This window comes from Astatotilapia calliptera, chromosome 16 (assembly GCF_964374335.1).
Source record: "Astatotilapia calliptera chromosome 16, fAstCal68.1, whole genome shotgun sequence".
NCBI classification, from domain to species: Eukaryota; Metazoa; Chordata; class Actinopteri; order Cichliformes; family Cichlidae; genus Astatotilapia; species Astatotilapia calliptera.
The window spans coordinates 6,411-21,248 of NC_137437.1; the positions used below are offsets into that span (position 1 = coordinate 6,411).

At 41.0% G+C, this 14,838-nt stretch overlaps 1 long non-coding RNA gene across 12 annotated transcripts; it reads left to right on the plus strand.

Annotated features, from left to right (window-relative positions):
• Positions 1 to 1,053: 1,053 nt before the first annotated feature.
• Positions 1,054 to 13,472, plus strand: LOC145421008 (uncharacterized). 12 transcript variants are annotated; one of them, XR_013902269.1, is made up of 4 exons: positions 1,054 to 1,451; positions 1,784 to 2,864; positions 3,169 to 3,233; positions 3,574 to 5,954. It is a non-coding gene; the product is annotated as an uncharacterized LOC145421008 (long non-coding RNA). The 12 variants fall into 12 exon arrangements; XR_013902263.1 differs by having other exon boundaries at positions 1,056 to 2,864; positions 3,574 to 3,628; positions 4,392 to 5,954; XR_013902264.1 differs by having other exon boundaries at positions 1,056 to 2,800; positions 3,574 to 3,628; positions 4,392 to 5,954.
• The last annotated feature ends 1,366 nt before the right edge of the window (positions 13,473 to 14,838 follow it).

Below are 14,838 nucleotides of genomic sequence, written 5' to 3' on the forward strand. Positions count from 1 at the left end.
GTGTGTGTGTGTGTGTGTGTGTGTGTGTGTGTGTGTGTGTGTGTATGTGTGTGTGTCCATCCATCCAATTTTTTTGGAACCCTCCAGTCTCTTACAGTATGTTACTGTTTACTGAAATTACGGTAAATTACGACCTTTTAAAAGAGTAAATGACCGCCTGTTAGGACACGGTGTCCTCTAGCAGAGATGAATATTTTTGGTACTGATGATGCGTGATAACGGTAAGTTACTGGTTAATATATTGCAGTTTATTACCTTGCAGCGGGCTTACAGTGACATACCGTGAATAAACGGTAGTATACCAATTTATTAATCACAGTATGATGTTACTTTGTTGACGTAATTTACGACATAACGACATAACGGTATCTCACTGACATAACTGTCGCCAGTGAGATACCGTAAAAAAGGCTACGGTGCGTTACCATAATTTGTCCAAGAGTATTATACCACACCAGCAAAAAACGGTATCATCCTGCAGAAAGGTAAGCTACCGTAACACGGCGTCACGATATGACGCTGGCAGCAGTGACGCCAGTATGTTACCGTAAAGTGGCGATGAAAAGTCTAACGGTGCAGATACACGGAGTAATCAGAAAAGTTTAGCATGAATCTGGACATTAGATTTAAGATTTAAGTTTTAAGCTTATCAGATATCACTTGTTAGAAGCTCCTTACCGTTTGAATAAATCTCTTCTCAATCTGCTGTCCTCTTCTGCTTGCATCTTTTTTTTTTTCATCTAACACTGACGTTATTTTTTCTCCGTGAAAAACACAGCAACTCATCTTATCCCGGGGTGCCAGGAAGTCGAGCTGCGGATCTCAGCAGAAAACTTTTCAAACTGATTGCAGGTTGATCCAGGTATACATTTGAAACAGGTTCTCCTCGGTGACGTGACAGTCGGAAAGCATCTGCGTAACCATGGTTACAGGGGGACGCTTTGGAGCTCTGCTGCTCAGCAGCAAAATATTTCAGATCAATATGTAAATACTCCAACTCTAAAACCAAGTAAAATAAATATGCTGCATATGTGTATAGTGCGTTCATGTGTGTGTGCGCTGCGTGGTAACGTAGGCGCGTGCATGTGTGCCCCGGTCACAGCTCCTTTCAGCATGGCCGGAGGTAAGTCACTGCCACGTTGCTCTCAGCTAATTAAAGTTTGTTCAGATCCCAAGCTGCAATGTGAATACAGCCAAACCGCCGCGTTTTTGTTTGTCATTAAGAGACTCATTCGGGATAAGTTTTGTGGAGGGCGGAGTTCACTAATATACGCTTATGAGTTTTAGCCGAGAACGCAGCTAAAATGCTAGCATGCTAAGTTAGCCTGATTGCTAGCGGCTACTCGCGGCAGTCTTTTTTTAACAGCATGCACTCTTTTTTCCTTCGTCAGGAGAGGTGTACTGGCAGTCGCGTGACACACACAGATCAGACACATATTTCTGTGTTGCAGGTATGGAGATGTTCTTATGTTTTGGAGATGCTGTCTTTCATTCATTGTTTTTATAAGTACAGTGTTGTACTGCCTGTTAGATGGCGGTTATTAATATAATTGTACTGAAGTATAATGTTTGAACTATAAGTACCAGAATATTGGGTCCTGGTTATTGAATTGTATTTATCTGACTGTTTATTTGTTTTTGAATTATTTTGTTTATTGTTCTTATAAGTTGTTTTTGATGTTTTTTTCAGTGACATATTATTTATTTTGTGCTTTTTGTTTTTGAGAGCTTAAGTTAATGTTTTAAAACAATTTGTTGTATTTGATTCATTATATTATTGTAGTGTTAATGAAGCTGCAGACACAGCTGCTTTCAGCATGGCCGGAGGAGAGGTGTACTGGCAGTCGCGTGACACACACAGATCAGACACATATTTCTGTGTTGCAGATGTGCAGTAAAGAGCCAAAGACCCAGTACTGTCTCCTGCCTCCTACTTTCACGCCAGAACACAACGCAAGAACAACAGGCGTAACACATGAACGGGTTACACATACTGAGGTGAGTTGTTGAGGATATGTCGAGCTGTTGATAAGCACGGCTGGTTTTGTGCTCCTATATACTGTTAGCCTGTTTTGCTGGCGTTAGTGAAGCTGTTTTCAACTGGATGTAACATTGTTGAACTCTGATGATTAATGAATAAACTCTCGATGTGACGATGTGAGCATGTAATTGTAACCCTGTGTTCATTTAGTCATTTGATACCGTTTAATATCCAGTACATCTATTGGGTGTTTTATAACATGCCCTGGAATCATTTTAAGTTTTACAATGCCGGTGATTTACGACTCTTTCGCGACAGTCAACTGTGGCGTAAACTCTGGCGGGTCTCAGAGCTAGCTTATGTGAGCAAGCAGTGACATCTATACATGCAGTAGCCTTAAAATACTGATTATTTATTCTCCTGCTAGGTAAGAATTTGTGTTTTATACGTTTATTGTCACATTGTGCGCCATGTTATTGTTTCGGTTAAATGAATTTCTACAATGGCGGACTTAGACAAAATAGTGTTACTGTTAATTTGACTCTCTGCAGTGTTTAAATGCTTACATATACACACACAGTTACTGTCCCTCCACACGTAGGACTCAGTTCTGCTTCTATGCCCCATCTTTGTTTACTCTTTCCCACCCAACAAGTGCATAAATAAGATGTTAAAAACGTCATCATCATATCAAACATGATCGATTTGGGGGGAGTTTGTTTGGCACATGCTGACTGCATCCTAATTATAACCAGAAGAGGAGGCGAGAGCAGAGAACGAGAGTGCAGCAGTTTGGTCAAAGGAACAGGTGAAGAAGAGGTGAGCATCCAAGAGACGAGCAAGAGGACAGTTTCAAAGCAGACATTATGGCACAATAAAAGCTGTAAGAGCAGAGATTCATTCATATCTTTACTATTTTTCTTTAGCTTCTACTCCCGCTGCTTACAATAAATCTGAGATAAAGAACAAACAAGAACAACTCACATGGCATTGATTGTTTAGTTCAGTGTCACTCTGTGATTGTTTGACATTTCATATAAATGTGACTCTAAAATATAGTCAATAATATTAAAAAGCTGCTGTTACTGAGTGAAACTTGAAGGATTATGATAAACTTCAGTTCTTACTGAATCTGTAACATTGCTTTTTTTAAAATTGTTAAATGACTTTTGTGTCACTGTGCACAGTGAAAAGCTCACTTGATGTAGTGGTGAGGCCATGTTCACCACTAGATGGAGACAACCTGGCACAGGTATTTTCTATACACTAAATTTCACACTGAAAAGCCTTGGTGGGAATTGTTGTTTCATAGAAAGTAAAGGAAAATGCTCATACTCTCTCCCGCACTCGATATATGATCCATTGTTGATCTGCACGCAGCTGTTGTCACAAATGTGGCACTCGCTTACGTCACTGTCATGAGACATTCTCACAAAAAAAAAAATCACGGTTTTAGTAACGCAGTAACGCAGCGTTCCTACGGGAAAGTAACAGTAATCTAATTACCGTTTTTGCAATAGTAAAAAAACACAAACTTTGTCCAAAAACCTCTCATGTTTAGCTGTTTTCCACTTTTTCTTTTGTCATTTTAGCTTTTTTGGCCAGGATGAAGGGAGCATCTGCCATCAAACAAGAAGACAGCTGCATGTAACTACGACGGTGTTTGCTACTTCACCTTACATGCATTAATGTAATAACGTGGTTAGCCTACTCAACGTAAATTACACACGAACAACATTAAGCTCCTCGCCCAGAGAAGAACGGCTGCTGCTGCATCATCATCCGTCATCATTTCCGCTACACTGGCAGGGCTAGGGGCCAGGACTCTCGTCTTCGGGTTCTTGGGGGATGTTGCTAACTCCGGGTCTGATAACAGGCACCACAGCCGCAGTAGATGTGCTTGGTGTGAGGTCTTGCAGCAAGCTATCAAATATGGTGCATTTCTCGGCTTTTAAAAAAACGCTATGCGTCGCCAGGTTCGTCGTCAGATTCGAGATGTTACCTCCTTTGCACAGTATCACCTTAAAGCACTTGTTGCAGGCTGCTGAGTTTGCATCTTTTGCTGTGAAATACAGCCAGACTTTGACCGCTTCGCCTTGGGCATTTTTAATCTGTAGCTCTGCTCTAAAAGAACGTACGTACCTGGGCCCGCCTACTATCCTCGGAAAGGTAAAATGATTGGCTAGAATCCAAAGTGTATGATATCTCAGGGGAAAAAAAGCACCGAAATAAAGCACCGAAATGTGCGCTGCTTTTCGGTCTGTTTACTACCGTTTATGTCAGAACCGGTACCATAACGGCACCGGATACCGGTACCCATCCCTAGTTGTCACATGACATTTGTGGACCCCGGTATTTTTTTAGTTGGACAATTTATCAGTAAAGTTTCAATCTCTGACATTACCCCTAGACTAGACCGGCTGCACCACACAGACACTGCAAACCTCATCTCTGAAGAAAAACCACAAGAACAACATCCAAAAGAAAGAAAACATACCTTAGAAACATGCCGGGTTAGAGGAGACGGCAGCACTGCAGAGGTGAGGACAGGCATCTGTTTGAAATAGACAAAACAGTAAACATAGTCATACAGACTCAGAGACGCTTTCCATCCAATCTGTCTAAGTTTGAGCTGTTTTACAGTGAAGAATGGGCAAATAATTCAGTCTCTAGATGTGCAAAGCTGGTAGAGACGTACTCCAAAAGACCTGCAGGTGTAACTGGAGCAAAATGTGGCTCTATGAAGAGCAGGGGGTGAATAGAAAAGAATGACACACTTTTCCAAATTTCATTTGCTTAGAATTTTGACAACCATGTATTATTTTCATGCCACTTCACAATTATGTGCTACTTTGTGTTAATCTACCATTGAAACTGTCAATAAAAACATATTTTGTTTGTGGTTGTAAGGTGACAAAATGTGCACAAGTTCAAGGACTATGAATGCTATTTCAAGGGACTGTAATGTTAAATCACCCCCCATGCACACATCAGTGCACATGCATGTACACATATGCAGAGTTACATTATCAAAGAAGCTAAAAAAACAAGCTCTGCTTTAACTTTTAACTAAAAAAAAGACTGCAAACTTTAGGAACAATATGGAATGAGTGATAATGTCATCATTCCATGAATTGAAAAAATTTGTTTCACCTTAAATCTTTTTTTCTTTTCTTAATTGCAAAAACTGTAAATTTGGTTCAAGGGGACCTGAAAGCCAGGAGACAATTTATTGACTTTGCCCACAATCTTATGAAGAAAAAGATTTCCATTAAATATTAATAGAGCAAAATCTCTCTCTCTTAAGTATTTGCACCTAACCACGTCCTAACCTAGCAGTCATATACAGCTATTAATTAATCCTGCATTTTTTTGTCAAAGACATTTCTCACCATGAAATTACCCGATTCAAAACATGAACACTGTTAGCCTTTGCAGTAATTTCCATAGCTTAGTACTGCAAAATCAACAGTAAAAAACTCTAAAGGATGTTAGCAGTTTAGTACTGTAATTTGCATGTAATTGTGGGAAAATTCCATGAGATTACACTATTTTTACGGTAACTCACCGTACTCATGGAAACAGCTGTAAAATACAGCAAATGTAACAATTGGTGATGTTACTGAGATTATACTATTACACCATCCGGATTTCTGTTGTTTTCTACTGTAGATCTAAGAGTAATTACTTAAATCCTCATTCAGTTGTTTTTATTTGTTTGCTTCTTTTTTCTTGCTTTGTTTGTTGGGTTTTTTCCTTCCTGGTCTGAGGGATAGGGGTTCTAAGTGTTGTGGGTAGGGGATAAACTGCTGGAAGCAACTATAAGACATGTGAGTGTGTCATTAATCTGTATTCTGATATTTCAGTTTTAACAGTCACTGTGAAACTTGCTTGTTTGGCGTTTGACAATTCTGCGTGTATTTGCTTTTCTTTGTTGCTTCAACTCAATAAAAATATCTTTGAGAAAAAAAAATCCTCATTCAGAGTGTATTACTATAAAATGTGATTCACTGTGAAAGCAGTATAACATATAAACTACAATATACAGCATAATTTTTAACTTAAGGAGTAAGTTGCAGCCACACTAAAATTTAATTCCTTGAACTGAATGGAACCTCATATATTAATAAATGCATTTGTTTAGTCAAACAATGTGAAACATTAGTAATACTATTAATTAATAGTATACTTGTAAGGTTAGTATTGTGATAGAGTCGAGTATATTTAATTATACTCTTGTAGACATTATGACATTATGCTAGTACAATTATGGTGAACAAAAAGTACATCTAAAAGTTAATTTCAAGAATACTGTTATGTACTAAAACGGGGGCCAATATAGTCCCAAGAAGCATTATTAGTATACGTACTAGGTAAGATATACTTGGGAAATATAATTGAAGTATACTTATTTTTGTATGGCCAGCAACAAAAACTAATGGCTACATTTAGAGTAATGTTTAAAAATGACTTCATTTAGCAGGATGTTGCTTTTTTTCTCTTCTTATTCTTTCTTATACTGGACCTTCATTTGTTTTGTATAAGGTGGTACTTTTTAAGACACCTCTGCCTAACTACAGTGAACTGATTTAATAATATGCTCTGGTCGTCATTTTACACAAGGTGTCACATCCATGAAACCTACACCACTAACCAGCATCAGTCCTACAACTTCACTCTCAAAATTAATAAATTCTGGGACAAGCAGAAACTGTATTTTTAGCGGTGCATTTTGTTGCAGGCCAGACTGCTATTAAATGCTCTCCTAAAGAAATAATTCCTTTGTAGCACCACTTCGTCTTGGTTCAGAAGAGATGTCCTGATATACGTGATTGTTAGGTATTTTAGTACCATGGGAGCATTTACTGGATATTGTTTTATAGTGACATTATGCAGGAAAACTCTGTCATTCAATAAGGCCCCTTTGTTTTAGTTATTTTTCTCTTTGACCCAAGAATTGATGTGTGAGAATCACAGGCTGGTACAAGGTTGAAATACCACAGAGATCACTCCCTCAGCTACATTAGTTTCTTAATCTTTTAGGAGACGCCTGTTGAAGGCCAGATGGTTTGTTTCAGAATTCACTAATGAAAGAACTCTTTATTTCGTGCCTTGAAAATATGTCGCTGAGATAATCACAATTGTAGCTGAACTGATACACTATACAAAGGATGCTTCTTCACCCAAGGGCAGAAAGACGCTCCCTTATCTTGGTCTGTACTGGTTTAAACTGAGAATCTGCTGACTCATGAATTTGTCCCTCTATATAAACTGTTGTACTTGTGAATAAAGTTGAGTCAATTTGGGAAGACAACCTGAAGCAGTCTCTGTTTTCTTGTTCTCCCAAGCTGCTCCCGAGCTCGTACTAACACGCTGAATGGCATGCTTGAATATTACTTGAGAATATATTTGACTGTGTTACAGACTAAGGTACATTCTCTGCTGATAGACGTCCACGCCTCGGAGGAAGCCGATCCACGGATTAGGCCCTGGAAGCCGTTTCTTTCAATTTTGGTGTCAGAAGTGGGATCCTGACGAAGGTAGGCACTCGTCTTTTATTTTATAAGACTGTGTTATGCCTTTCTCAGTGATCCACATAGAAACGGGATACGCTGACGAGGCCTTCTTCAGTGGCCCACATAGTAACAAGTGGGATACACTGAGGAGCCTTCTTTAGTGGCCCACATAGAAACACAGGAAGTTGCCTGTTGTTTTGTAAATTAAAGCAGAAAGGACACAGGAAGTTGCCTGTTGTCATAAACTAAGAAGTTGCTCACCAGCAGAAAGGACACAGGAAGTTGCCTGGGGTCATAAAACGAGAAGTTGCTCGTTAAAAAGTGAGAAGTTGCTCACTAAAAAGATAAAATTGCTAGCAAAAAATCAAGTAACCTCAGGTGTGCCACAGCAAAATAAAAACTAACTTAAATCCTTCAAGCGTCTAAACCCCTCTGGAAATCACTGACCATGGGTCAGAATAATTCAAAGACCTTAGACGGGTCCGATAAAAAATCAAAATTAACTGTAAAACCAGATACCACCACTTGGGTGGGCCTGATTATAGATATATATTATGTCAACGAATTCCAGGTGTGACTGAATCTCAGCTTATTGAAGAAGTAGAGGAACTAGACCCTAAAGATGACCAAGCAGCCAACACCACCTCGTTTTTGTGGATAAACGATGACAAAATCACAGCCTTTTTTCAAAATCTAAAGAAATTTCTGCTCACAATGTCTAGAGATAAAATCAAACGTTTCACACACTGCTGGACTAATGAGGCATGCACGCCTGAAGGAGGAAATGATCAGATTTTCATAACAACATTCTTAAACAATATTCATCCAGAATGTTCACAACTATTGAAGCTGACTGCCACTGATAATCTCTATGACATGAAGATAAAGAACTTTATCACACTTGTCAAAACAAAAGCTGGTGCAGATCTTTTCCCCAACAGCACGAAGGCTAAAAGTGTTAAGATGATGTTGAATTTTGATGTTGAAGGCTCAGAGGAAAGTGAAAAAATGATGTATGCAGGGGCCCCGCCCCCTCAACAAGCGCAGCAGGGAGATTTCAGAAGGAGAGATAGGAGTGGAGACGCATGTTTTTATTGTGGAAAAATAGGACACTGGAGGAGGGAATGCAAATCAGCAGCACGTAGGTCTCAACCACAAAACACAGGACCAGCTCCTGCCACTAGGCGTCAGCAGAGCTCTTCCAGACAAGGTAACTGGCAACGCAGACAGGAATCACATCAAAATAATGGCCCTTTTGCACTTAGGCAGCAACCTTATAATCCACATTTTAATCCCCACCCATATGATAACGAAAGACTGGACCGACAATAGGGAGGCCCAGGTGAAGACGAGGGACAGTGTGAAGCACTACACACGATGCTGCATTTGCAATTGTCCCGTAACACAGAAAGCTTGCCCACGTTAGATATAGAAATAGGTGAAAAGATTTATTCCTTTTTAGTTGACAGTGGAGCCACTAAAAGTTCACTGTCTGGAAAATTCTATAGTGGGCCTGTTTCCTCTGTGTGCATCAACACCATGGGAATAAACGGAACTCTAGTGCAATGCCCCAAAACTCATTCTCTAAAAACACGCTGGGGCCCAAAACCAGACGAAATTACATATCATCCATTCATAATTATTCCAAACTCGCCTGTGAATCTATTAGGCAGAGATTTAATGGCAAAAATGAACTTGTGTATTTCATTTAACACAAAGGGTGAAATGTTTGCAGACACTGATAACAGCTATGTTTTCTCTGCCCTATGCACCGACACCATGGAGAAGGAACAGCCTCTGTGTCAGCTGGACGCCTCAGCAGAGAATGAACTCAATATCCATCTGACTGGTACCCCACGTCACACACTGTGCCAAACACGTGTACAGACACCACTACCAGGTAACCCCATGCCTGGAAGCCACATATTTGTTTCTCTCACACTGTTCAACAACATGATAACTGCTCACACCAGTGAAGGCCAAACAGTGGTTTTGTCGCATAACTCAGACATAGGCTATGACATTACTGCACCATGTCGACACATAGATCTAACCTACCCCATACACTGTACTATCTTTGCTGTCACATTGCCAGCTGAATATCAAAACATGACATTATGGTCAAGAGGTGAGAATGATGTAGGATTTATCGACTGTACACCTTATCATGCTCAGCTGAAAAACAACAAGCCGGTATATGTCAAGCAATATCCCATTTCCGCTGAAAAAGCCGCAGCCTTAGACATCATCATAGGAGATTTATTGACAGCTGGAGTAATAAAGCCCACAGTATCTCCATATAACACTCCTGTCAATCCTGTGCCAAAGCCTAACAAACCTGGCGTATGGCGTTTCACACAAGACTTAAGGCAAATTAATGCAGTCATTATGCCTCTGCCACCTCTTGTCCCAGATGTTCCCAGCATACTGACATCTATTCCAGCAACAGCCACACATTTTACTGTGGTGGATTTGTGCTCCGCCTTTTTCTCAGTACCTGTGCATGAGGACACACAGCCGATATTTGCTTTTACACATAGAGATAAGCAGTACACATGGACTCGCTTACCCCAAGGCATGGTAGACAGCCCTGCGGCTTTCTCAATGGTGGTACGTGCTACCCTGGACGGCTTCATTCCTCCAGAGGGCTGTACCTTGATCCAGTACGTGGATGATCTCCTCCTCTGTGCTGAAAGTGAAAAACTATGTCAAACTGCCACACATATGCTACTCCAGCACCTCCAACAGACTGGCCACAAAGCATCAGCAAAGAAAATGCAGTACTGTCAGACTTCTGTTCAATATTTGGGATTTACACTGTCTCACGGACAACGTTCCATGACTACAGACAGGGTCAAAGCTGTGACCTCTGTCCCTAAGCCCACTACACAGAAGGAAATGCTGTCTTTCCTAGGCATGGTGAACTATTGCAGACAGTGGATACCAGACTGTTCTTTTCATGACCACATTCTGCGTGAATGCTGCAAAAAAGACAAGCCTCCTCGAATACTGTGGTCAACAGAAATGACTGCCTCTTTCAATGCATTACAGGGAGCGCTGACCTCTGCCCCTTGTTTGGGTCTGCCTGACTACCACTTACCGTTCCACCTGTACGTCACAGAGAACGGCACAACCTGTGCAGGTGTATTGGCCCAAGAGCATGGCTGTGGCTACTGTCCAGTAGCCTTCTACTCAAAGGTGCTGCCAGCAGTAGTTCAGGGGATGCCGGCCTGCCTGAGAGCAGTAGCAGCTTGCTCTATCATGATAAGGGACTGCGAGAAGCTCACACTCTCACATGACACTATTCTACACACCAATCACCAGGTCACGACCATTCTAGCAAACATAACTACACAACATATGTACGTCGCTCAGGTTATGAAGCTACACTGACTTCAACAGCAAATCTCACTATAAAAGCAAACAGCACACCCAATTCGCCAGCACACTTACTCATTCGTATGCTGTGTTCCTCTGACCGACAGGATGGTTCAGACGACCCTGACGATCATGATTGTATGACACGTATACAGGAATCCACAGCACCACGCCCAGACTTAGAGCAGACACCAATACCAGACTCAGTCATTGTTTATGTGGACGGGTTCTGTTCAAAACCAAATGACAACTCATTTCTTTGTGGCTATTCGGTGGTGACATTGCCTGACATCATACTAGAGGCTCACTCATTACCATTTCACTCAGCACAAAAAGCAGAGCTCATGGCTTTAATACGCACCTGTGAGTTACATGTGGATAAGCGGGTAACAATTTACACTGATAGCCGTTATGCATTCGGTGTGGTGCATGACTTTGGCACATTGTGGAGACAGAGAGGCTTCACATCTGCTGATGGAAAATCGATCGCTAATTCTGATCTTGTTCAAAGACTTTTGCAGGCTATACAGCTGCCATCGGCAATTGCAGTTGTTAAAACGAAGGGGCACAGCACGGCTGACACAGACGAAGCAGTGGGAAATGCTCTAGCAGACGTAACCGCGAAAGCAGCTGCTGCCTCACAGCAACCACCCAGAAAGGAAGTATTATCTTTGCCTTTACAGCTGCCACTTGTCGCACTCCCAGACTATTTAGAAACAAATGTTGACCTAAAATTCATACAAGAGCAAGCCTCTGCCTTAGATTACACTTACTGGGAAAGTAATGATTGTACCTTAGATAACAGAGACGGCTTATACAAAAACCTTGAGGGTTTGATTGCCCTCCCATCTTCACTACTGCCAATCCTTGTCCGCCATTTTCACGGTGTGAGTCATGTCGGACAAAGAGGGGTAATAGGAGCAATAAAATCAAGATTTGTAATCGAGAAAACATGACACGCAGTAAAACGCATATTAGCAACCTGTCTAACATGTGCACGAACTAATGTAGGTAGCTCAAAAGCAAAACATCAGCATTTACCACAACCAGATTTCCCATTTCATACATTACAAATTGATTTTACACACATGCCAGCACAAGGAAGCATCAAGTACTTACTGGTAATAGTGGACCAATTTAGTAAATGGGTAGAAGCTTATCCAACATCAAAAGAAACTGCAGAAGTAGTCTGTCAAAAGTTGTGCAATGAAATAATACCCAGATTTGGAATACCTCACCAAATTAACAGTGATAGAGGACCTTCATTCACATCAGAAGTAATTCAAAAGTGTGCTAAAACTCTAGGAATAGACTGGAAATATCATGTGCCATACCATCCTCAGAGTTCAGGAGTTGTAGAAAGAATGAATAGGACCATAAAAAATCGCCTGACTAAAGCAATGATAGAAACAGGAATGACCTGGATCAAACTACTTCCTCAAATCCTCTGCGAGATTAGAATGACTCCATCCGCAGCAACCAAATTATCTCCATTTGAAATAATCATGGGAAGACCGTTTCCAACACCATGGTCAGCCTCCAGAGGGGCACCGCTATTGGAAGGGGACATAGACACTGCATTGTCTGACTATGTTCATAACCTGGTAGAAACACTGAATAATAACTATCAGAAAGTTTGTCTCTCTCAGCCTCTCCCTTCCACAGATCCAACCCATCCGTGGAAACCAGGAGATGCGGTGTTGGTGAAGTCGCTAAAACCAAGGGCACTCAGGGAGGCCGCGTGTTCCAGCCCCCAGACTGTACTTGCAGTGACGAGAACCAGCATCCTAACAGACGGACAACCTCAGTGGATTCATGCCAGCAGGGTTAAGACCAGCCCCACCAAACCACCTAAGGCGTCGGATCAAGTAGATGACGACTCAGGCGAGCCAGCGCCCGGATTCAATACACCTACACACGCACAATCACTGATTAACACACAACGCCTGAAAGAGCCAAGACTCAGAAAGCCCTTTGATCCCCCACCTGAACAACAACAAGGTACTCGAACATCCAGCAGGAACAGAAAGCCTAGAGTACCACACAATGTCTAACCTGATAAAGCTAGACTCGTTTCATCCTGATAATGGAAAAAATGAAATGCCCATTGTCATCACACGACGCTTAGGTCTCTCGAACCTGGGACCAGGCCAGGAGACGACTGAAGAACTGTGTTTTTTTATATATTTAGATTATTAATCATATCTACTGCATTAACCTTAGGATTTTTATTTACTATTTTGTATTGTAAACTGCAACCCTGTTCACATTTCTACAAGCCACATTTTGCTGACAATACCTCATGCTCCACTTGGCAAGACACCCACCTAGTACAGCTACTTCAATGTATTTGCAATTAGCACAAATTGATCCTGAGGATGTGCCAGATGTTACCAATGATGATCCTGGTGTGTATATTGAACATTAGGCTGTGAACTATTACATTTTATGATTTGCTTTTTATATTATGTTATTACATTTGTGATTTTTCCTTTCTATTTGAGTTATTATTTTAAAAAAATAATAAAAGAGGGGAACTGTTAGGTATTTTAGTACCATGGGAGCATTTACTGGATATTGTTTTATAGTGACATTATGCAGGAAAACTTTGTCATTCAATAAGGCCCCTTTGTTTTAGTTATTGTTCTCTTTGACCCAAGAATTGATGTGTGAGAATCACAGGCTGGTACAAGGTTGAAATACCACAGAGATCACTCCCTCAGCTACATTAGTTTCTTAATCTTTTAGGAGACGCCTGTTGAAGGCCAGATGGTTTGTTTCAGAATTCACTAATGAAAGAACTCTTTATTTCGTGCCTTGAAAATATGTCGCTGAGATAATCACAATTGTAGCTGAACTGATACACTATACAAAGGATGCTTCTTCACCCAAGGGCAGAAAGACGCTCCCTTATCTTGGTCTGTACTGGTTTAAACTGAGAATCTGCTGACTCATGAATTTGTCCCTCTATATAAACTGTTGTACTTGTGAATAAAGTTGAGTCAATTTGGGAAGACAACCTGAAGCAGTCTCTGTTTTCTTGTTCTCCCAAGCTGCTCCCGAGCTCGTACTAACACGCTGAATGGCATGCTTGAATATTACTTGAGAATATATTTGACTGTGTTACAGACTAAGGTACATTCTCTGCTGATAGACGTCCACGCCTCGGAGGAAGCCGATCCACGGATTAGGCCCTGGAAGCCGTTTCCTTCAGTGATAATGTAACACATTATCACAGTTTAGCGCGTTGGGTTGTGTTGGATTGTTACGTTTTTAAAGCTTTGTAATGCGACAGGTGCGATAGCCGACACCACACCTTCACCTGACGTACAACGTGACGTATGACGCACACGTCGGGTATTCACTTTCAAAACAACACTGGGGATAGAAAATAGTGCTCGAGGTGGTTAATGCTCCTTTCGCTGGTTGCCAACCACCATTAAATAACAACAAGAAGAAAATATTGATCTGCTTCTCTTAGTTTTGCACGTTTAAGCCGCAATTCAGACTCAAAAAAAGCTGCAAAGCAGGAGAACGACATGGCCATCAAATATTCTGTGCCACAGATACAGTTCGCTGCAGCACAGAGTGATGATGAGACCGTTAACATGTGCAACTTAGAAGTAGTCAGAGGTAACTGGATGTTCAATCGGGTTAAATGCAAGGTTGATTGGATTATATCTGAAGATCGTATGCTATTCGTGGTAACTCTGCTAGACTCCAAATTGCTGCTCGTCCATGCGGGAGTATCTCAAAATTAAATGAAACCACTTAACACTTTTTCCCTAAAACGGACTGACATGGGACACATTCAAGTTGGATCGGAACCTGCTAATCAGTCTGAAGGTAAGTGTTTTTTTCACTTATTCGAGAGAAGTCCGAAATGCGTTCTTAGTACTGTTTGTTTTGACTTTTAAGCTACCCTACCAGGATATTTTCATTTAAAGACAAATTGTCAATATC